Genomic DNA, 25442 nt, shown 5'->3' with positions numbered 1-25442 from the left:
GAGGCAGGCATTATCAAGGACTTACTTCAGGCTTTACGCAACGTCACATAAAGCAGGAAAATGTATACATCAACGGTAGCATCTTATCATCTTAGCTAATTTAAATATGTACTGCCATAAAACGGACAAATCAAACGCGCTTATGCCTTGTGGTCAGCATGTAAGCTTTTAAGGTGACTGACTCAGTCTTTACTAATTCTTGTGAAGAAGTGTATCAGTGAACTGTATTCTGTAATTAGCTACAAACAATAGAAATGCAAATGTATATTGTTGCTGTCTGATATCCAACAGTCCATGATCAGCTCTGTTGACTATGAGAACATTTTGCTGAGAAAATGGGTTGAGGCATACGATTTAGGCTCGGAATGACGTGGCCCATTGTTTACCTTGTCAAACGACCACAAGGGCCTTTCAAAAAGCTGTCCGTCAACACGAGCTCATGAATATCAGCTCCCCGCCCACTCATTTTGTTATTTCAAGCTTCCTGATAGTTAGAGATGAGAGAAAATGTACAATTTATTCAATTCTGAGCATTTCAATAGTGTAAAAAATATCATGGGTGACATTTTGGTCATTCAAATGCTATTTTTACTTTGGAAATAGGATGACCGTGTTTGACCTTTAACAGGCATGTTTCCAATCTGCCTCTAGTTGATTGTGTTATATAAAAACATTGATCTCTCCATTTCCCAGGTAACAGCTCTGTTGTCACCCACCAACCTAATTAGTGCGACTGTCATCGCTTCCCCAGACAAATGGAGTGACTGGGAGTGAGTTATGGTGGGTTGAGACAAATTCCTTCTGTGACGGAACTATTTGATCAAGGTAAACAAATTAGCGAGTGCATTAAGTCTGGAGAAAGAGGCAGTCGTCTGTCTTGAGCAGGAGAGCTGTAGAGCTGTCACTGCTCATGCTGTGAAATGTTAAGACTGTCGAACCATGCAGCTGTGAGCTCCTGGGTGGATAAGCAAACACTGGATTACTGGATTACTAGCACTGCTGGGTGATTTGAAAAGTCATAGTCCATCGATCAATAATATAATAATACTGTTCGCAATTTTTTGTATCTTTAATTTACAATCTGTAGAAACTATGAGAATAGAAAGGTTCAGAACTTTTGTGAAACATCACTCCACAGTTAAAAGATATATGGCAAATATAAATAAAACATGGATGGTTTTCAGGGATAGATGGGAGGGGTTGAGGGAAGCAGAAGGGTGGGACAAAAAAATAAAAGGTAACTAATGTAAAATATACTGTGTCCGTAAAATGTATACAGTATTTGTAAACTGGAAGTACAAGCCTATGTATGGTTGTTCATGAGTTTACTCCAATTAGGGGAGGGATGGTAGGGTTAGGAAAAAACTATAAACAAGGAAAATACATTAACAAAAATATATTTACCAAAAAATGGGGGATTGGAAATGATGCATATAATTACATTGATAGAAGCCACAATCTATCTGCAATATTAAAGCTGATCTAAGATTTTTTTTGATTGATTACTGGGAGCTATACAGTATATTATACACTGAGTGTACAAAACATTAGGAACACCTGCCATCTCCATGACATAGGCTGACCAGCTGAATCAAGGTGAAAGCTATGAGCCTGTATTAATGTCACTTGTTAAATCCACTTCAGGAGACAGGTTAAAGAATGATTGCTAAGCCTTGAGACAATTACGACATGGACCGCGTGTGTGTGCCATTCACAGGGTAAATGGGCAAGAAAAAATATTCAAGTGTTTTTGAACAAGGTATGGTAGTAGGTGTTAGGCGCACCGGTTTGAGTGTGTCAAGAAGTGCAACACTGCTGGGGTTTTCACACTCAACAGTTTCCTGTGTGTATCAACAATGGTCCACCACCCAAAGAACATCCAGCCAACTTGACACAACTGTGGGATTTTTTTACTTTAAATTTAACCAGGCAAGTCAGTTAAGAACAAATTCTTATTTACAATGACAGCTTACACCAGCCAAACCCAGACAATGATGGGTCAATTGTATGCTGCCCTATGGGACTCCCAATCACAGCCAGTTGTGATACAGCCTGGAATCAAACCAGGGAGTTTGTAGTGACACCTCCAGCACTGAGATCAGTGCCTTAGACCGTTGCGCCACTCGAGAGGCATTGGAGTAATCATCGGCCAGCCTGTGGAACGCTTTCTACACCTTGTAGAGTTCATGCCCCGACGAACTGAGGCTATTCTGAGGGCAAAAAAGGGGTGCAACACAAAATTAGGAAGGATTTCCTAATGTTTTGTACAATCCGTGTATATAGTTGGGATAGCATCACCATGGAAACATGGATTTGCTGAACAGGAACCATGCGTTTTCAACTCATACTAATGTGCAGCTGTGAAAAGTGATTTGCAGTTTGGACCACCCCCAACAGGATAATACGTGTGGTTTATCATTCAAGTTGCCACTCCTGTGACATTCTCTTCAAGTGGGGCACACATGAGAACCATGTTAAATGACAGGCTTTTCCCCTAGCATTCAAATGTGTATCCTTGTTCAGTAACTGAAAGGCATTACAGTCAGTTTCCATCCCAAATGGCACCTATTCCCTACATAGTGCACTACTTTTGATCACAGCCGCATTGACACCCTATTCCCAACATATTGCACTACTTTGGATCAGTGCCATATGGGCCCTGGTCCAAAGTAGTGCACTATATAGAGAATAGGGTGACGCATACAATTTTGTGGCAGATCCCTACACAAGAAGTGCCAAAGATCAGAAAATACGTAAGGGTTAATCAACTAGGGGCTATGCAGTCTATGGAAAATTGTGCACATGGAAGGTGTGTGCTACGATGCATAACAAAGCCGTTGAATATTGCTGTGCATTATAAGGAAATAGTGCACCCTCTAGAGTGCCCTTCAAACCAAACAGAAACGAGCATTTAACAACGCAGTGGTATAAGTTATTATATTTGTAGCCATCAAAGTTATTACTATTACATCACAACAAAAACAAATCAACAAGCTCAAAATATTAACTCAAATGGATTTGAGATGAAAAACTATGTGGTGGGTGTTTGTGTGTATGAGTCCAGTCATTTCCTTCACAAAATATGTATTCTAAGAATTCTTCCAAAAGTGAGATATACTTAAATTCAAAAAATCTATTTGAGCCTTTTAAGATTAGGATGCTGACCTACAAAAAGTAAGGCACCGGATTATTTAAGTATTTAATCGTTTTCAACTTAACACACACACACACATCTAACAATTCCTTTTGAGGTGGGACTCAGGTGTGTGAATCAGGCTATATCTGGGACACCTTTTTCTGCACGGAGAAAAGTGCTGAGATAAGGAAACAGTCTGCCCTTGGGAGTTAGCCAGCGTCGTTAGCTACCGATGGGTGCTTGACCATTACATTAGCGTCTTTTATATAGCACATGGTGGTATCATTCATCATCCTAGGCCATGACCTAGATGTGTGAAAAATCTGCTAACAATCCAGATACATCACAATAACACTATCAGTATAGTACGATAGTGTTAATAGAGTAGGCAGTACTAGCTGATATTAATGATAATGAATTAATGACAATTAATATGTGGCTCAGTCAATTTATTAACATTATAAACATTGTGTGGATGAATACATTAAATGTTTTATAGAATCACAAGAGGTGTTCTATATATTCCGAAAAACACACAAAATCCAGAAAGCAGGTTTGTTTTTACAGGCACCTAAAGGCTATTGTTACTATTTTTACTAAGGAGTGCTTGTATTTTAATATGTGTAGTTAGACTAAGCATATATGCACAGTACAGTAACTTGCCCCTGTCTGCCGGTGTTAGCGTCAAACTGACAAGTGGGGCAAATGCAGACTCTGCAACTACAATGTAAAGGGAAACTGAAACGTATACGGCAATTTGGGGTATTATCAACAGTAAAATAGTCTGAAATGTTTAACTGCTAATTTTAACATGTAATGAATTTGGGAATAACCAAATAAATTCACTTTAAAAACATCAGACCAATCCACGGAGTGAGCAGACCACAGGGGAGTGTCACCACGGACTCCTGGGTCTAGGGCTCCCTTGTGTGTCTGTTTGTATGCTCCACGGGTTGCTCTTCCTCCCCTCTACAAACCCAGATCCCAACCCAGCACCTGCAGCAGCCCTGGTTCCCGGTTCCTGTTTTTCCCCAGTCCCAGCACCAACCCCTGGTCTCCAGTCCTGGTCCCAACACTAAAGCAGTTTTCTCCAGGTCCCAAACCCAACACCAGCAACAATCCTGGACACAGCACAGACCAACCGCAACTGCCAACCCATCCCAGACCCCACAACTTCCCCTCCCCCAACACAAAGACACAGACACATTGTGAACTGACTGACAAACGGATTGGCTGATGGACACATTCTTCTGAATCATTTTTTTGATTAATTGATAACTTTTGTTTTTACTTTTGTTTGATTGGATGACCATTTGGTTTGCCAAATTTGAATTGATTGGTTGTTGTTTAAATGGTTTATTATTTGGATTTTTAATTAATGTTGGATTGAATTTGAACTTATTTAAAATTTTTGCCATGTCCTTTTGGTCTGTTTTGCCCTGTAGTCGCTGCCAGTTTAGAAGCCAATAGGACTAGGTCAAAAGTAGTGCACTATATAGGGAATAGGGTGCCATTTGAGACACATCCAATGTGTAGCAGCTAAATGTGACCTGAAATATGGTACTAATGCCCCCCATAATAAAAAAAAAAGAATTGCTCCATACAAGGAATTAAGCTTTGACCTATATGCTGTCACCACGACCTTATGTTGGATTTCTGTTTGGGTCAATCTCTTATATCGTGGCCTTCTTAGATTTATATGATTTAAATCCAAAAACTGTGGTTTAGTCACGCTAATGCTGGGAAACAATCATAAAGGGGAGGGAATAGAATAAAAACACATGACAAACAAAGCAATAACAAAAGCAATCCCCATTGCAAGAAATAGGCATTAAACATTCTGGGAAACAGCACTCACTCTAATGGTCCGCATTCACCAGGCCTCCAATTGAATCCTACAGACAAAGAACCATATACGTGTGTTTTGAAAAACAATAAGATAGACTTGATGAATAAAAATAAGTAAATAAAAAACGATAAAGTACAATTGAAAGAGAGAAGTGTGATGACGTGGTCCCGTGTGGCTCAGTTGGTAGAGCATGGCGCTTGCAACGCCAGGGTTGTGGGTTCATTCCCCACGGGGGGACCAGGATGAATATGTATGAACTTTCCAATTTGTAAGTCGCTCTGGATAAGAGCGTCTGCTAAATGACTTAAATGTAAATGTAAATGTAAATGATGACATGATCTTTCAATAATGACACTCTTGATGAGGTATACACATTCCCCAAAAATATAAACATTTGACAGTATCATAATTCTTCAAACAGCACATAATGCTACTTCGTTGCAAGGGTTCAATTGACTGAGGCTTTGATGGGATTGCCTCTATACTCCACGGCTGAGACTAACGCTGGGCTATCTGCTTAACCTCTGAGTCTCTTAGGGCAGGGTAGGTTCACGCGTGCGTGCGTGCGTGCGTGCGTGTGCGTGTGTAACCAGAGGTTGAACTAGTCGGACTATGGCTGCGTCCCCAAAGGACACCCTATTCCCTACATTCCATAATGTCCTGGTCAAAAGTAGTGCACTATATAGGGTGCCATTTGGGACGCAAATATTGCTTCGTCCTCTTCTCTATCTTGTCCATTCTCCGCGGCCCTGTCGTATTAGAGACAGACATTTGATGGCTGGCGGAGGATGGATTGAGTAACAGGAGAGAAGAGTCCGCTCAGACGGGTCTGGCGGACGCAGTTAAGACGCGACGCACACTGGACAGACGCACACACTGAGAGGCATGACTCCCACTTTCCATCACACACTGGAGATTTTGATACCAACCCAACGTGCTGCTAATGAGCAGGTGTCAGGTCACACCAGGTTAGCAGCTCACTCCCAGCTGACCTCAGATTAGAACAGAGTCTGCATCCCAAATATAAACCCTTTCCCTATATAGTGCACTACTTTTGACCAGGGCCATGCCTAAAGTAGTGCCCTGTGGCAGAGTTTCCCAAACTCTGTCTTGGGCCCCCACTGGGTGCACGTTTTGGATTTTGCCCTAGCACCACATAGCTCATTCAAATAATCAACTCATCATTAAGCTTAGATTTTTTTGAATCAGCTGTGTAGTGTTAGGCAAAAACCAAAACTTGCACCCAGGGAACGAGATTGGGAAACCCGGCCCTATGGAATATTTACAGAAAGTCCAAAAGTACCAAACAACTGGCATCAGCAGGGCTTACGTTATGTCATCAAAAATAGACTCAATTATGCCTCCTGTCAAGTTAGGATTCCTCTACCGTCTGCCACGTCTATGTCTGGGGCATAAAGGCATGCTAACTTGACAGAAATTACATGCCGCTTTTCCTCAGTGAAAACTGTGGTGTCAGGCTGCATTCTGTCTATTCAGATGTGAGCCGTGGTACAATTGGTATGTCAAGATGGGGAGTCAGGGAGGCTTCATCCATAATGTAGAACACCACATTTCCCCAAAAAATGCTGGGTTAAAAACAACCCAGTGTTGGGTAAAAAACAACCCAGCGTTGGGTAAAAAACAACCCAGTGTTGGGTAAAAAACAACCCAGTGCTGGGTAAATAGTGGACAGAACACACGTTGAGTTATTTTTTACCCAGGAAGTTGGGTCATTTAGTTAGGTTATTTAGCTATGTTCCACCTGGTCAGAACAAAAGACTGGAGGCATAGTTATTTTTCAGATAGTTATTTATGGCCACCCATGAGAGTAAATGTTAAATGTAAATGTAAATGTCATTCAGATTGATTCGTTCTGTTGTATTGTCAAACCATGTTAAAAGGTCCCGAACAATCATGCAGATTCCCATGTAAAATATAGCCTTTTGAGTGACTAAAATATCACCCATAATATTTGTTACGAGTGCAAAAGTATTTTTTCTGTCATGGCAAACTACAGGGAAGTTTGAAAAGACAGGCTGAGTGGGAAGGCAGCTTACATTCATGAGCTCACCTTGACTATCAGCTCTTTGAAATGCCTATGTCAAGAAATCAGACGCAATGAGAAGTGTTGCGGTAAAATCATCTCAAGCTAATTTTGCGACACACAAAGAAACTCAAACAACATTGAAAATGTGCTTCTTTAATACATCTCCAATTTGGTAGGTCTCTTGGGATGCAATTTAAAGCAGCACTGACAGATGTGTTGACATGACAAATGCCGTCAGAGTTTTGAAAAACCCATTAATCCATGCTGGCTGAAGCCCTAGCTAGCCAGTAACTTGCTAACACCAGACACAGATGAAAGGGGAAACATATAAGTACAGTATATTTGCCATAGATGAATAGTGTAAACTTTTCATTACATTTGCTGACGCCTTACAGTAAATATTTTGTACCGGATTAGCTATCTAACTATATAAACCACGTCCCTCTGTAAACACACCTTCTCCGATGTTGTCGCTGTTAGGTTTTTTTAGGTATTGAAAATCAGACCATCGATATTTCGAAATATCCCGGTATATGGTATAAACTACAGTACCAGTCAAATGTTTGGACACCTACTCGAGCAAAGGTTTTGCTTTATTTTTACTATTTCTACATTGTAGAATAATAGTGAAGACATCAAAACTATGAAATAACACATATGGAATCATGTAGTAACCAAAAAAGTGTTAAACAAATCAAAATATATTTCATATTTTAGATTCTTCAAATGTGTCACCCTTTGCCTTGATGACAGCTTTGCACACTCTTGGCATTCTCTCAAACAGCTTCACCTGGAATGCTTTTCATTGTGATGAATGAGCCATCTGATTCAATGAATGAATGATGGAGTTGAGTTTGCCTTTTTTCCCAAAATGTCATTAAAGGTGTTTCATATCGTAGTTTCTTCTTTTTATTCAGTTTAGTCACATGATTTCTCAATTTGCAGTACGTTTGCCAATCGGTTGTGCAGACAGATTTTTTTGGCCATTCCCTTAACATCCCTCTCAACCATAAAATGTTTCAATTCCTCATCAATCCACGGGGATTTAACAGTTTTTACAGTCATTTTCTTAATGGGTGCTTGCTTATTAGTAAGTGGGATAAGCAATTTCATAAATGTGTCAAGTGGAGCGGTGTAACGTTCTTCGTCCTTAGAAAACTAAGGTCAGAACGTGACAAGCGGTCAAGTTCCCTCTGACAGTTAGTCACGGTAATCTCTATCCAAAACTGTACAAATGATTGGCGCGGATGCGTATACTACCAAACTTGCTAAAGGCCCTCACTTACGGTACTCAGGCCTCTATTGTCCCTCTAATTACTCTCTAAATACTTCATTATTGAATTTGAATAATCTGAATGGGTAATGGGAGCTAGCATTCTTGTTTCGAAATGGAGAACTGGGTGAAAAGGGTATATATCAGGGGATATATTTATATACAGTGGCGAGAAAACTGTTGTGAACCCTTTGGAATTACCTAGATTTCTGCATAAATTGGTCACCAAATTTGATCTGATCTTCATCTAATTCACAATAATAGACAAACATAGTGTGCTTCAACTAATAACACACAAATTATCGCATTTATCTTGTCTATATTGAATACATCATTTAAACATTCACAGTGTAGCTTGGAAAAAGTATGTGAACCCCTAGGCTAATGACTTCTCCAAAAGCTCATTGGAGTCAGGAGTCAGCTAACCTGGAGTCCAATCAATGAGACGAGATTAGAGATGTTGGTTAGAGTTGCCCTGCCCTATAAAAAACACTCACAAATTTTGAGTTTGCTATTCACAAGAAGCATTGCCTGATGTGAACCATGCCTCAAACAAAAGAGATCTCAGTAGACCTAAGATTAAGAATTGTTGACTTTACTCTCCCTAGGAGTGACCGTCCTGCAAAGATGACTGCAAGAGCACAGCGCAGAATGCTCAATGAAGTTAAGAAGAATCCTAGAGTGTCAGCTGAAGACTTACAGAAATCTCTGGAACATGCTAACATCTCTGTTGACGAGTCTTCGATACGTAAAACACTAAACAATAATGGTATTCATGGGCGGACACCACGGAAGAAGCCACTGCTGTCCAAAAAAAACATTGCTGCACGTCTGAAATCTGCAAAAGTGCACCTGGATGTTCCTGTGCTATGACCTCAAGAGAGCAGTTCACACCAGACATCCCAATAATATTTCTGAACTGAAACAGTTTTGTAAAGAGGAATGGTCCAAAATTCCTTCTGACCGTTGTGCAGGTCTGATCCGCAACTACAGAAAACGTTTGGTTTAGGTTATTGCTGCCAAAGAAGGGTCAACCATTTATTAAATCCAAGGGTTCACATACTTTTTCCACCCTGCACTGTGAATGTTTACACGGTGTATTCAATAAAGACATCAAAACATATAATTGTTTGTGTGTTATTAGTTTAAGCAGACTGTATTTATCTATTATTGTGACCTAGATGAAGATCAGATTACATTTTATGACAATTTATGCAGATATCCAGGTATGTCCAAAGGGTTCACATACTTTTTCTTGCTACTGTATATATTTCTGAATATCTGACATTCTATTAAATACAGTGGGGCAAAAAAGTATTTAGTCAGCCACCAATTGTGCAAGTTCTCCCACTTAAAAAGATGAGAGAGGCCTGTAATTTTCATCATAGGTACACTTCAACTATGACAGACAAAATGAGAAAAACAATCCAGAAAATCACATTGTAGGATTTTTTATGAATTTATTTGCAAATTATGGTGGAAAATAAGTATTTGGTCACCTACAAACAAGCAAGATTTCTGGCTCTCACAGACCTGTAACTTCTTCTTTAAGAGGCTCCTCTGTCCTCCACTCATTACCTGTATTAATGGCACCTGTTTGAACTTGTTATCAGTATAAAAGACACCTGTCCACAACCTCAAACAGTCACACTCCAAACTCCACTATGGCCAAGACCAAAGAGCTGTCAAAGGACACCAGAAACAAAATTGTAGACCTGCACCAGGCTGGGAAGACTGAATCTGCAATAGGTAAGCAGCTTGGTTTGAAGAAATCAACTGTGGGAGCAATTATTAGGAAATGGAAGACATAGAAGACCACTGATAATCTCCCTCGATCTGGGGCTCAACGCAAGATCTCACCCCGTGGGGTCAAAATGATCACAAGAACGGTGAGCAAAAATCCCAGAACCACACGGGGGGACCTAGTGAATAACCTGCAGAGAACTGGGACCAAAGTAACAAAGCCTACCATCAGCAAGGGCATTGAATATGAAACGTGGCTGGGTCTTTCAGCATGACAATGATCCCAAACACACCGCCCGGGCAACGAAGGAGTGGCTTCGTAGAAGCATTTCAAGGTCCTGGAGTGGCCTAGCCAGTCTCCAGATCTCAACCCCATAGAAAATCTTTGGAGGGAGTTGAAAGTCCGTGTTGCCCAGCAACAGCCCCAAAACATCACTGCTCTAGAGGAGATCTGCATGGAGGAATGGGCCAAAATACCAGCAACAGTGTGTGAAGACTTACAGAAAACGTTTGACCTCTGTCATTGCCAACAAAGGGTATATAACAAAGTATTGAGATAAATTTTTGTTATTGACCAAATACTTATTTTCCACCATAATTTGCAAATAAATTCATAAAAAATCCTACAATGTGATTTTCTGGATTTTTTTTCTCATTTTGTCTGTCATAGTTGAAGTGTACCTATGATGAAAATTACAGGCCTCTCTCATCTTTTTAAGTGGGAGAACTTGCACAATTAGTGGCTGACTAAATACTTTTTTGCCCCGCTGTAAATTACAGCTCTCAAAAGTATCTTATTATTAAATACATTGGATTGTAGTGGAGCCCAGTGTAATACAAATGACAGAAAAAAATACTCAGAAGTAACAGAAATACTGCCCATCTCTGTACCTAAGTCAATGTGTTCTTTAGGGATGAGAACATACATGTGACCTTAGCCCTACAGAAAAGCCCTATGGGCCCCGATCAAAAGTTATGCACTACACACAAAAAATCCTGTAATATTTACAGTAAATTAGTGGCAGCACAGTAGCCAGTAGGTTACTGTAAATATCCAGTAAAACACTGGCAGCACAGAAACCAGTAAATTCCTTTAGATTTACAGGACCTTTACGGAAACACAAATTTACAGAATGTAAATGTAAATCTAAAAATGAACACTTGCAAAGCACAGTGCTGGGTATTATCCTAATGAGTGCCGACCCAAACTAGGCCAAATCTGATCAAAATACAAATAGTTTGAGGGCAGAGCTCATTAGAAAAGTGATTTACAGTCAGTGCAATAAACTAAGGTTGATTAAAACATATCACAGTCATAGCAAATAAATCATTTCTGTAACTGTAATATAAAGCCTGGGCTCTGAAGAGAAAGTTCAACACTTGTACTTTTTCCTTTAAACTCTATGGAACACAATATGGTCTATATTGGCATGTAGGTTTCTCACTTATGGGTGGCCCAAATTGCGATATGGGGGAGGGGAACGAGAAGGATATATGCAAATTCAATACTGTAGTATTGACTATGGTAAAAAATGTGTCGTGTTTATGCAGACTGCAGTGTTTTTGCAGACATTATTGTAGCATTTAGTGCAGGGTTTTCTAACTGATACTGTTTGTATATATGTAAATAATGCTATTCCTTTGTATTTCTAAATGTTGATAGATTTTTGTACAGAGAAAGGTCGCACTTTGAACAACTACTGTGTTTTTTACAAACTTTAATAAAATGTGTTGGCATCTATTCATTTTCCGATTCACATAACTAACAGTCTAAATCCTTAATTCCGTAGGATGCATACTTCTAGTTCTGCTTCGTTTGGCATACTTCTAGTAGAAAACCATAATAGGAGAACTAAGCTGAAACAGGCAGAACTAGAAGTACGTAGCTCTTAGCTGAAAGTATTATATTGGTTCCTGGGATTTTGACATGGAAATAAATTAGCAAAACCAGGAATTTGTTTTGCCTGATTCTGGCTTGTGGTGTAGAACCACAATAAAATATGGATATTTTCTATCAATCTTCAAAAACTATTCTACCTGTATGGATTCACAGGATATATTTATATACTCTGTACAGGGCTCTTTAGCAGCAAACAGATGTTAGACATTCAGATATATCCAAACAATTAATTGGTCAATGGGAGGGTACACTAATGCTAACTTAAAAAGGGAACTGGGTATTCAACTAGAATGTTATATGGTACAGTATGAACAGTGTAGTACAGTTCAGTGTGTCTGAGTGTGACTTATGTGGAGTAGAGCGCAGGGAACTGGTGATCAGCAGATGATGGGAGAAGTGATGAACTTGCCATTTACAAAGACACATATGGTAAGAAAATACAGTATGATCAGTGTAGTACAGTTCATGGAATACTTGTACAGCTGTTCAACTTAGCAGCAGCTGATGTGTTGTGTGTGAGTGTGTCTTTGGTATAAGGTACAGACATCTATTGTAGAGCAAATGATAAGAGGGGTGTTGTCATGATCAAACTGCCATTCAGCTCCTCTTGAGTCATCTACTGCTTGAAATCAAGCATGATGTCCAATCCATCGTGAGATGGATACAGTTCAAGGGATACAGTTCTGCTCCAATGACACATGCAGGCAAAGGAATTCTGTTCTCCTCATCTATAATCCAATTCTTCCCCAGGAAGAAGCCCAGGCACCACACGACATTGTCTGTAAGACAAAACATTTAATACAAATGATACTCTATTGTACAGTTTGAACTACAGTGATACTGTGCCAGCATAACATCATAATGAGGGTAGGATAGTTGAACATGGCACACATGTGCACAGGAAGAGATTACATTTAGTCCTGATAGAAATAAATGTGTCAAAACCCTCAACTTTTGCACAGCACAAATGTACCTAGGTAGACAGACAGTACCTAGCCACAGCCACGTCTATCAGGCACGCTTAGGCCAACATTTTTTCTAGGATAACCAGATCATCATTTTCAGAGATGTACAACAGTAAATGGTTGTATTATTGTTCTCCTCACTGTTAGTAAACTTAGTTAGCTAGCTTGCTTGATAGCCAAAACTTGCCTCTAATTTTGCGAAATTGAAAAGCATCCACTGTCATAATCATAATCAATATGTCAACCCTCATCAATTATGTTGATAACTAACTAGTAAAAGTATTTAGGTTTACAGTGGTTGATGTGAGACATGTTTGCGAACAAGTTACAGACGTAAGGCTTGGCACCAAGCAAGTTAGCAGGTGCCAGGCTAATTAGCCATTTCCAGTCATGTGGTAATATTTGCTGGTAAACCTAGCTTTAGGTGGCTGGTTGTAACATTAGTAGCTTGCTGTTTTGTAGCCATATCTATGACTAAAAATAGAAGACATTTTACAATCAAGATACAATAGCTAGATCTCCTATTGTAAAAACCTCTTCTACTTTGAGTCATACATATGGCTAACTGTTTAGCTAACTTAGCTAGCTACCTAGCTAGCTGAGTTACCTACTTTAGCTAACAATTCGATTTCTCCCCAATGTAATACAGTAGTATGTTAGCCAGCAATACACAATATGGGTTTCAGTAGATACACTAAAGTTAGCTAGCTAGATGGCTTGTATGAAAAATAACTTACTTAGCTAGATATTTATCATCTGCCCTCTTGGTGCTGGCATCGGCTGTAGCTGAGCTGGTAGCTAAATCCACATTTTTGCTTCAAATCCTCTTCACTATATTCCGGTTGAAGCATATGGTTGAATATCTCCATGTAGCTAGCTAAGAGAACATAGAAAAATGCTCCATCGTTGAATTTGTGTTCTTCTTTCTTCATCTTTAGGGTTTTATGGCAGACTACACCTACTGGTGTATTGCTGCCACATACTGTGCCGGGTATTGAAACAAAGGAAGAGGAGGGGGGGGAACACAACAGCACACCAAAATAAAAAGTTCAGTCACAGTTCAGATCACATCCCTAAACAGGCTCAAGTGCCTGTGAATATGTGCATTCAGGATTGCTTGTAATGCCTCTGCTGTAAAGTCCCTAAGTCCCAAAAAACGCTTAGCCACACTCACTATGCCTATTTTCTCCGATTTCCTCCCTTTTTGCGTTATGGAGTTAATAACCAATGCAATGTTGACAAGGAATATTATCTGGTGTCTCTATTCCTACTACCTTTACTTCTTCAATTTCACTCCTTCCACTCTTCTCACCGCCTCCGGAAAGGAGACATGCTGGCCAGCCCTTATTCTTACCTCCCCCATCTACTTCACCCTAACAGGACACTTCAGAAATTCGGGGGCATGTTCACCACCACAATTGCAGCATTTAGGCTCAGCTGGCATATGATACCCCTCCCGTCTACATACACTTGACACATGACAAAATAAATTGCATTTATCACACTGCAGGGGTGTGGGCATGAAGGCTCTCACTGGGTATCTCATAAAACTCAAATGCATGTGAGAAGGGAGAGACTCTTCATCAAAAAACAATAGAATGGATGGAGTGGGCTTCCTCACTCCATGCACCATGCGGGTCAGTTGGTGTGCACCAACCACCTGATCCAATTCTTCACATATATGCTTTGATTTTACTTCTAGCTCCTCCCCAGAGATAACACCCTTGATACAGTAGCTGCCCTGCTAAGAAGATCCACACACAGCATACTGTACATGGCCACACTATGGTACTGTAGCTGTTCTAAAACAATGCTGTCCCCAGAGAGTACTCATCTCAGCAGATACACTTTGAGCTGCAATATGATCAAGAAGACACTGCTGGACTATCTAGAACCTTAAAGGTTCTTTCGCTGTCCCGATAGGAGAACCCTTTGAAGAACATTTTCTGGTTGCAGGTAGAACCCTTTGTGTTCCATGTAGAAACCTCTGTAGAAAGAACCTAAGTGTATGTAAACTTCCGACTTCAACTGTATTCCAATCCAATATCTTCTCCAGGTGCAGAGCACGCTCCTTCTGTTCCAAAGTCACTTTACCCCTACATTCATGTACATATTACCTCAATTACCTCTACTAACCTGTACTCCCGCACATTGACTCAGTACCCCCTGTATATAGCCTCGATATTGTTATTTTATTGTTAATTAATCTTTCTTTTTTTTTAACTTTCTTTTATTTATTAAGTATTTTACTTAAAACTGCATTGTTGGTTAAGGGCTTTTAAGAAATAATTTCATGGTAAGGACTACTGTGAAACTAGGTACCACCTGTTGTGGTACATGTGACAAATATAATTTGATACACACAACAACAACAAAAAGCCCACTTCTCGTTACTTTCACCGACACCATCTCATCCAACACATCCACACTTTTGTGAATTCAATCGGATCTCCCAGGTAACACCGTCAATCTAAAAGCCTTACTCCATCCCAAAAATAATCAGAACTAGGCTTGGATGTACTAGATTCCACTACCACTTTACTTCTCTGATTTCCTTTCATACTCTCCACTGTCATCAAATTCTTCTCACTCTCATCTCTCAACATGCCTTCTGATTCAAACAGAACATCCGCTTCCACCCTTTTCTCCCTATCTTCTCACCCTGCCCTCTCGAACTTGTGTTGATAAGAGGAATCATTTTAACCCATTGCGGTCTGGTCAGTTCTTTAAGTTTTGCGTTTTGTCCGCCTCCCTTTCAAAATAGCCCACATTTGGGGAGGGACATGGAATCCGCCGATAGGAACATCACTGAAAGAAGTCTAAATGGCTCAATCGAAGAAGGAAAACCAAATGTACATGCACACATACGTATAGTACGATCAGTATAACATGACGGCTTCCCGAAGTGCCACAAAGCAGGACTACGTTCATTTTCAGATCTCATACTGTTGCCTCATATGAAACATTTGATCTCAAATCCAAAATGCTGGAGTATAGAGCCAAATTAAAAGTCCCCTATTCTCAGAGCTGAAGAGGGCTCTGGTTTTCATCTTCATTCCAACTGGAGGATTGTTTCTCATCCAAGCCCTCCTTACCTCTCCTTGTAAAGTGCATAAGAAAATAAAATGAAAAGCGGGAGAAATTGAAGTAGAAAACGTTTAGTGTGGGTGACCTTTGAGGTGCTGGGATAAAACACAGAGAACACAGAGACAGACATGGTAAAACACAGAGACAGACAGGTTAAAACAGAGAGACAGACAGGGCCCAAAAGTAGGTCTCTCCTCAAAAAGTAGTGTAGCATTTAGGGAATAGGGTGCCATTTTGGACTGTATCCATTCAAAAACAAACTAGCCATGCCACAGACTAGCGAAAATGAGAATGGGAGAAAGCGTAGGTACAAATAACGCGGCTACTGCAGAGGTGAATTATCATACAGCGCGGCTGACTGATGCAGAATTAACATAATATTATCTTTGAGTATATTCCAGGTAAATTAGAACTATAAACTAAGTACCATGTTTCGGATGCGAGACCGAGACTTTAACCTCAAACCTAAACTTTATTACAACAAGCACCTTTGCACATAACATGATAGTTTGAAGACCGAAAAAATACTGGAGGAAGGGGGAAAAATGCAGTTAATCAAAGTTAGCAAATTAGGTAATTATTTCAGTTTAATGAACAGAGATGCTTTAAGCCAAAAGGCCTTTTTACTAGGTGTCTCCTGGTGTTTTAACAAAAAAACTTACTACGACCTCATTAATACTTTAATCATAAAAAAACAATTAATTCAAACCCGTTGCATTATGCATAGAGTTTCTAATGGTTTGAGTATTATAATAAATGTTCATTATCATACAGTCCCTTAAAATTGCTAAATACAGATGGTGTCCTCGCATATTTCAGTTTAACAGTGAGTGCTCAAACAGTGGCTTTTATACTATACTGAACGTTTTGATGCCAAATGTTTACATTACATCCAAATTTCACAATGTTCTATTGTTTTATAATGACCTGCACGTTAAATTATGTGCATTTGGTACAACCATTTGAAGCGTACTTATATGTTGCATTAAACTATCCACTGTATTCAAATATATCTCATTAGCATACAATTTCTCACTATTCATCCAACATACAAATGAATACCATAGGCTATAATACGAAATGTCCTATGAGATTTCATCAAAAACAGACAAATTCAGTTTATATATTTTTTATTTAACTAGGCAAGTCAGTTAAGAACAAATTCTTAATTACAATGACAGCCTACCCAGACGACGCTGGGCGAACTGTGCACCGCCCTATGGTACCCCCAATCACTGCTGCATGTGATACATCTGGATTTGAACCAGGTACTACAGTGACACCTCTTACACTGAGATGCAGCATCTTTTACCACTGCGCCACACAGGAATCAGCAATGAAGTATACATTATATGATATACATATGGAAGTAAGATATCTGCATGTACACCCCAAGACAATTCCTAGGCTGTGTACCAAATGGCACACTATTCCCTACATATGTAGTGCACCCTAAGGGCTCTGGTCAAAAGTAGAGCATTCGGAAAGTATTCAGACCCCTTCACCCCTTCACTACACACAATACTCCATAATGACAAAGCGAAAACAGGTTTAGACATTTTTGCTAATTTATTAAAAAATAAAAACAGAAATACCTTGCTATGAGACTCGAAATTGAGCTCAGGTGCATCCTGTTTCCATTAATCATCCTTGAGATGTTTCTACAACTTGATTGGAGGCCACCTGTGGTAAATTCAATTGATTGGACATGATTTGGAAAGGCACACACCTGTAAATATACGGTCCCACAGTTGACAGTGCATGTCAGAGCAAAAACCAAGCCATGAGGTCGAAGGAATTGTCCTTAGAGCTCCGAGACAGGGTTGTGTCGAGGCACAGATCTGGGGAAGGGTACCAAAACAATTCTGCAGCTTTGAAGGTCCCCAAGAACACAGTGGGCTCCATCATTCTTAAATGGAAGAAGTTTGGAACCACCAAGACTCTTCCTAGAGCTGGCCACCCGGCCAAATTGAGCAATGGGGGTGAAGGCCCTTGGTCAGGGAGGTGACCAAGAAGCCGATGGTCACTCTGACAGAGCTCCTGAGTTGCTCTGTGGAGATGGGAGAACATTCCAGAAGGACATCCATCTCTGCAGCACTCCATCAATCAGGCCTTTATGGTAGAGTGGTCAGACGGATGTCACTCCGCTTGGAGTTTGCCAAAAGGCACCTAAAGGACTCTCAGACCATGAGAAGCAAGAGTCTCTGGTCTGATGAAACCAAGACTGAACTCTTTGGCCTGAATGCCAAACGTTACCTCTGGAGGAAACCAGGCACCGCTCATCACCTGGCCAATATCATCCCTACGGTGAAGCATGGTGGTGGCAGCATCATGCTGTGGGGATGTTTTTCAGTGGCAGGGACTGGGAGACTAGTCAGGATTGAGGGAAAGATGAACGGAGCAAAGTACAGAGAGATCCTTGATGAAAACCTGCTCAAGAGAGCTCAGGACCTCAGATTGGGGCGAAGGTTCACCGTCCAACAGGACAACAACCCTAAGCACACAGCCAAAACAACGCAGGAGTGGCTTTGGGACAGTCTCTGAATGTCCTTGAGTGGCCCAGCCAGAGCCTGGACTTGAACTTGATCAAACATTTCTGGAGAGACCTGAAAATAGCTGTGCAGCGACACTCCCAATCCAACCTGACAGAGCTTGAGAGGATCTGCAGAGAAGAATGGGAGAAACACCTCAAATTCAGGTATGCCAAGCTTGTAGCGTAATACACAAGAAGACTCGAGGCTGTAATCGCTGCCAAAGGTATCTCAATAAAGTACTGGCAAAGGGTCTGAATATTTATGTAAATGTGATATTTCAGTTTTTTTTTATACATTTGCTAAAATTGAAAAAAAAAAGTTTTTGCTTTTCATTATGGGGTATTGTGTGTAGATTGATGAGGGGAAACAACTATTTAATCAGTTTTAGGCTGTAATGTAATATCAAGGGGTCTGAATACCTTCAAATGCACTGCATATGCAGTAGGGTGCCTTTGGGACACAGCTAAAGTCTAGGCATAATAGACCAGATGGACACCCTCACTACACTCTTTACAACTAGTCGCTGTTTCAGTATCAATCAGTCCCTCCAGGACTTTGTTGGGATTTCTGTGTGATATTTGCTGGTTAAAATGCTTGGATTTGCTGCGGCAATTCAAACATTTTGCATGGCAATACGTTTGTTGACCTGTTACTTGATTGAACCATATTATGCAGTAAATGTGCGGTGATTGGTTGAAATTGCGAGATCTCTTTTGTACTGCGGTGATGGGTCCATTTTATGGGATAATGTTGCGACTTTCATGCGGAAATATAATATGCAGGGAACTGTTGATTTATAAAATTGTAAAAAATGTGATCGCAAAAATCACGGAATCCTGGAGCCACTGATCAATGACAAACAGCATGTCAGAAAAGCTGTTCTGAGATAAGCATGAGGGATGATCCATCATATGTCCTGCACGTGGCTACTGGTGTGTGGAATGTCCAGCTGGCTGTCCAGTCACTGACCTCAGATCAGCCTGTCTCTCCTCTCTTCCCTTCCCTTCCTGAACCCCGGTCATCTGCTCTGTTCTGTTCTTGTCTACGTCCCAAATGGCAACCTATTCCCTGTGTAGTGCACTACTTTTGACTAGAGCCCTTTGTGATGCACACAGCTGTGTTCCGATTGCCAGTACCAGTTCTGAGCGTGGTCCAGCTGATCAGGCATAATTACGCTCCCATTCACGCTCTAATATGCACCAACACACATGGCAACTGCCGTTTGATGTCGCAGCCGCAGTGTCACAGATCGAAGAAGGAGCCAGATGTCTCTCAGGATGTTAAAATCTGAAGCATCCATTAGAACTTCCACTTCCCACCAAATATGGTGATGATAGGAAGTCCAGTGGCGGGAAGTAGAAAGATGGAGCTTGATGAAACTTGGCATGACATCCTGCAAATTTTATCATCAATGATACATTCAATGTCAATACAGTTTTATGTTCCCAAAACTAGAATCTGTTACGAACAGAGTGCACTAAGTTTTGTAGACTTAATCCTTTGCCAAAGTTTTCAAATTGCATTGTTTAGGAGTGCAAGGGCAAATAGAGTTACTGCACATGCGCACATAACAGATAAGGAAGGCGTCTCCCATTTGTCATGTCTCTTGTGATGCGGTTCACAGCGGAACTGATGGTTGTGTTAACTTAACAACTGCGTCTGAGTTTTGACAAACCCTTCCCCCCCTTTTATTCCATGCTGGCGGAAGACCTAGCTAGCCTGTAACTAGCTAACACCAGACACAGATAAAAGGGGAAACATATCATTATCTTTGCAATAGATTAATAGGGTAAACTTTTAATTATATTTGCTGATGCCCCAGAGGCAGATTTTGGCACCAGTAGAGTAGCTATATTTAATTTAACCTTTATTTAACTAGGCAAGTCAGTCAAGAACAAACTCTTATTTACAATGACGGCCTACCAAAAGGCAAAAGGCCTCCTGCAGGGACGGGGGCTGGGATTAATAATAAAATATAAATATAGGACAAAACACAAATCACAACAAGAGAGAAAACACACCACTACATAAAGAGAGACCTAAGACAACAACATCCTACCCTTGCTAGATTACGGAGACATAATTTATAGATCGGCAAGTAAGGATGCTCTCGAGCGGCTAAATGTTTTTTACCATTTGGCCATCAGATTTGCCACCAAGGCAGCAACACATAACAACACAGCATGGTAGCAACACAGCATGACAACAACATGGTAACAACACAACATGCTAGCAGCACAAATCATGGTACAAACATTATTGGGCACAGACAACAGCACAACGGGCAACGAGGTAGAGACAACAATACATCACGCAAAGCAGCCATAGCTGTCAGTAAGAGTTCCATGATTGGGTCTTTGAATGAAGAGATTGAGATAAAACTGTCCAGTTTGAGTGTTTGTTGCAGCTCGTTCCAGTCGCTAGCTGTAGCGAACTGAAAAGACGAGTGACCCAGGGATGTGTGTGCTTTGGGGACATTTAGCAGAGTGTGACTGGCAGATTGGGTGTTGTTTGTGGAGGATGAGGGCTGCAGTAGATATCTGCTGCCTTCCAAGCAATGGGAACCTCCCCAGAATGGAGAGACAGGTTAAAAAGGTCAGAGATAGGCTTGGCGATTACAGGGGCAACCTTAAAGAAGAAATGGTCTAAACCATCTGACCCAGATGGTTTTTTGAGGTCAAGTTTCAGGGGCCCCTTTAGAACCTCGGATTCAGTGACTGCCTGCAGGGAGAAACTTTGTAGTGGGGCAGGGGAAAAAGAGGGAGAAGCATCGGGGATAGTCACATTAGAAGGGGTGGGAGATGAGGAAATGTTGGATGGGCAAGGAGGCATGGCTGAGTCAAATAGGAATTCTAACTTAATGAAGTGGTAATTAAAGAGCTCAGCCATGTGCTTCTTGTCATTAACAACCACATCATCAACATTAACGTAACCATATATAAACCATGCCCCTCTACAAGGCGGTGCTTATTTAAATTAGGTAAGTGCATATCATATTACTAATTACAATTGACGTATTAAAATGAGGGTTCAGGTGAAATCACCATGTCCCTTTAATAATGAATCCAAGTGTTTGACATGGGGGAGGGGACCAGTAAATTCACGATCAAAACGTCAGTGTGGAAGCAACAGTAATTTTTCATACTTTGGTCATCATACTTTGATCGAGTTTCCTTCAAATATCATCCAATTTCATGAAAAACCTGATTTTGACTGTTCATGAACTTTAAATCAGACTGTGTGCAGTGACAATGATGTGAGGACTAATGATGCGCGGGTTGATTCATAACCCACAGTCCCCTTGGTTATAGCTGAGGGGCGGTCAGGTTTAGGGTCATGAAATATTGTGTGGAAGAAGGGCAGGTGGGCGGGGGGCGGGTTGAATATAGAGAAAACAACGTATTAAAAATCCATAAATGTATAATTTGTTAGCAATTCATATCTATAGGCTACATTGATATTTTTCTGTCTTTCATTATTTTTATCTGCTGTTAGTACGTAAACCTAAGCTTTAGGGCCTAACTGTGCATGCACCAAATACATGACAATTGCCAAATGCTTTTGGGAACTTTGGCAGAACATTTTTATGTTGGTCCACTGATGCAAAAAGGACAATGTCGGAGTTTAATGCAATTGGAGAAAAGCTGCAAAATGGAGATCTGAAAATAAAGAGAATGGAGGGCCAGAATAGTAGCCTAATGTTAGGGAAAGCTGTTATGTGTGATGATTGTGAGGCTCTATACAAATTCGACAATCACAATATGTGGACCTCTAATTTGGCGCGTGAAGAGAACTGTACTAACCTCTCACATAGCCTAATATAATATTAACTCCTGCAGAATTCAGTAGTTCTTGCAGTAAAATTATCCACCAAATATACATTTTGACATTTTGAGATCTTCACAACGCTGTCCGTGATGTGTACACCGAGGAACTTAAAACGTACTACCCTCTCCACTACTGTCCCGTTGATGTGGATAGGGCGGTGCTCCCTCTGCTGTTTCCTGAAGTCCACAATCATCTCCTTTGTTTTGTTGATGTTGAGTGTGAGGTTATTTTCCTGACACCACACTCCAAGGGCCCTCACCTCCTCCCGGTAGGCTGTCTCGTCGTTGTTGGTAATCAAGCCTACCACTGTAGTGTCGTCCGCAAACTTGATGATTGAGTTGGAGGCGTGCATGGCCACGCAGTCGTGGGTGAACAGGGAGTACAGGAGAGGGCTCAGAACGCACCCTTGTGGGGCCCCAGTGTTGAGGATCAGCGGGGTGGAGATGTTGTTACCTACCCTCACCACCTGGGGGCGGCCCATCAGGAAGTCCAGTACCCAGTTGCACAGGGCGGGGTTGAGACCCAGGGTCTCGAGCTTGATGACGAGTTTGGAGGGTACTATGGTGTTAAATGCTGAGATGTAGTCGATGAACAGCATTCTCACATAGTTATTCCTCTTGTCCAGATGGGTTAGGGCTGTGTGCTGTATGGTTGTGATTGCGTCGTCTGGGGACCTATTGGGGCGGTAAGCAAATTGGAGTGCGTCTAGGGTGTCAGGTAGGGTGGAGGTGATATGGTCCTTGACTAGTCTCTCAAAGCACTTCATGATGACAGAAGTGAGTGCTACGGGGCGGTAGTCGTTTAGCTTAGTTACCTTAGCTTTCTTGGGAACAGGAACAATGGTGGCCCTTTTGAAGCATGTGGGAACAGCAGACTGGGATAAGGATTGATTGAATATGTCCGTAAACACACCAGCCAGCTGGTCTGCGCATGCTCTGAGGACGCGGCTGGGAATGCCGTCTGGGCCTGCAGCCTTGCGAGGGTTAACACGTTTAAATGTTTTACTCACGTCTGCTGCAGTGAAGGAGAGTCCGCAGGTTTTGGTAGCGGGCCGTGTCAGTGGCACTGTATTGTCCTCAAAGCGAGCAAAGAAGTTATTTAGTCTGTCTGGGAGCAAGACATCCTGGTCCGCGATGGGGCTGGTTTTCTTTTTGTAATCCGTGATTGACTGTAGACCCTGCCACATACCTCTTGTGTCTGAGCCGTTGAATTGCAACTCTACTTTGTATCTATACTGATGCTTAGCTTGTTTGATTGCCTTGCGGAGGGAATAGCTACACTGTTTGTATTCGGTCATGTTTCCGGTCACCTTGCCCTGGTTAAAAGCAGTGGTTCGCGCTTTCAGTTTCGCGCGAATGCTGCCATCAATCCACGGTTTCTGGTTTGGGAATGTTTTAATAGTTGCTGTGGGTACGACATCGCCGATGCACTTTCCAATGAACTCGCTCACCAAATCAGCGTATTCCTCAATGTTGTTGTTGGACGCAATGCGGAACATATCCCAATCCACGTGATCGAAGCAGTCTTGAAGCGTGGAATCAGATTGGTCGGAGCAGCATTGAACAGACCTGAGCGCGGGAGCTTCTTGTTTTAGTTTCTGTCTGTAGGCTGGAAGCAACAAAATGGAGTTGTGATCAGCTTTTCCAAAAGGAGGGCGGGGGAGGGCCTCATATGCGTCGCGGAAGTTAGAATAACAATGATCTAGGGTTTTACCAGCCCTGGTTGCGCAATCGATATGCTGATAGAATTTAGGGAGTCTTGTTTTCAGATTAGCCTTGTTAAAATCCCCAGCTACAATGAATGCAGCCTCAGGATATGTGGTTTCCAGTTTACATAGAGTCAAATAAAGTTCGTTCAGGGCCTTCGATGTGTCTGCATGGGGGGGAATATATACAGCTGTGATTATAATCGAAGAGAATTCCCTTGGTAGATAATGCAGTCTTTGTCGTGAGCGAGTCGACCAGGAGATCAGCTTTTCTAAGGCCCGCCCCTTTGACGTGACGTGGCAAAGAGTTTATAAAATGGATTGCAACAACACAGCCGGCCGCTGGATGAAGCCTGATTTAAACATATTATCAGTAATTACCAGTAAATCTAGTGCGCTGTAGTCTTAAGAGGTTTTAACATCACTCAAAATAACAGGCTCGGATTGAAAATATATATTTTTCTGTCAGTTGAAAAATTGGCCAATACTTTGTTAGTCAAAGTGCATCCAAACAGAATTGTACCTATATCTGACATAGGAACACTAACAACCAACTACACAGTACACGACAGTAACTCTCCCCTCCTCCAGAGTCCTATTGCTAGCCTAAAATGTTATCTGGGTGTCCCAAATGGCATACTATTCCCTTTATAGTGCACTACTTTGTCTGCACTACCCTGTTCAAACATAATGCACTATAAATGGAATAGGATGCCATTTGGAATGTTGCCAGAGGCTGTTTTAGGCCTGTTCTGGTGGCAGCTATGTTCTCTACTCTAACTCTCTGAACCCACTGAACTCTCCAGCTAGCTACCTAAAAGCTGTTTTAAGCTTCACAGCCAACCCCATTGGTTTACAGCATTATCATGCACACCAACTCACACGCTCACAGAGTGCTTGAAGTGGACTGAAATAAATGCTCATTTTGGGTGCCAGTACTCATCATATTTTTAAGGCTGATTCTAAAGAAGGTGCCAGGACTCAAGAGTTAGAACATTTGAGGTGACAGTACTATGTCTGTTAAAAAAAGGTGCTGAGTAGAACCATAGAGGATTCTTTGGTTTGTCCCTATAGTGGAATCCTTTTTGGTGCTGGGTAGAACCCTTTGCAGAGGATCTATCTAGAACCCTATATGTAGGGTTCCTCAAATAACCTTTTTATAGAACTGTCTACGATGGGTTCTAGCGAGAACCCTTTTATCTTTGGAGGGTTCTTCCTAGAACCCTCTATGAGCAGTTCCACCAGCCTCATTAGTCTTTATAATTAAATTTTTATGACAATGCATTACATATATCATAAGGCCTTTCTTTGAGGGCATAGTTATACCCTAACATAGTGGTGTTAATAATCTCCTGGTTTTGTCACGACTTCCGCC

At 41.2% G+C, this 25442-nt stretch overlaps 1 protein-coding gene across 3 annotated transcripts in view; it reads right to left on the bottom strand.

The window, feature by feature from the left end:
- Positions 1 to 25442, bottom strand: part of LOC139583555 (disks large-associated protein 1-like) — a 240665-nt gene that overhangs the window by 138523 nt on the left and 76700 nt on the right. The window lies entirely within an intron of this gene.

Source organism: Salvelinus alpinus, chromosome 8 (assembly GCF_045679555.1).
Source record: "Salvelinus alpinus chromosome 8, SLU_Salpinus.1, whole genome shotgun sequence".
In the NCBI taxonomy this organism is placed as follows: Eukaryota; Metazoa; Chordata; class Actinopteri; order Salmoniformes; family Salmonidae; genus Salvelinus; species Salvelinus alpinus.
The sequence above is the reverse complement of the archived record's forward strand: the minus strand, read 5'-3'. Positions and strand labels throughout refer to the sequence as shown.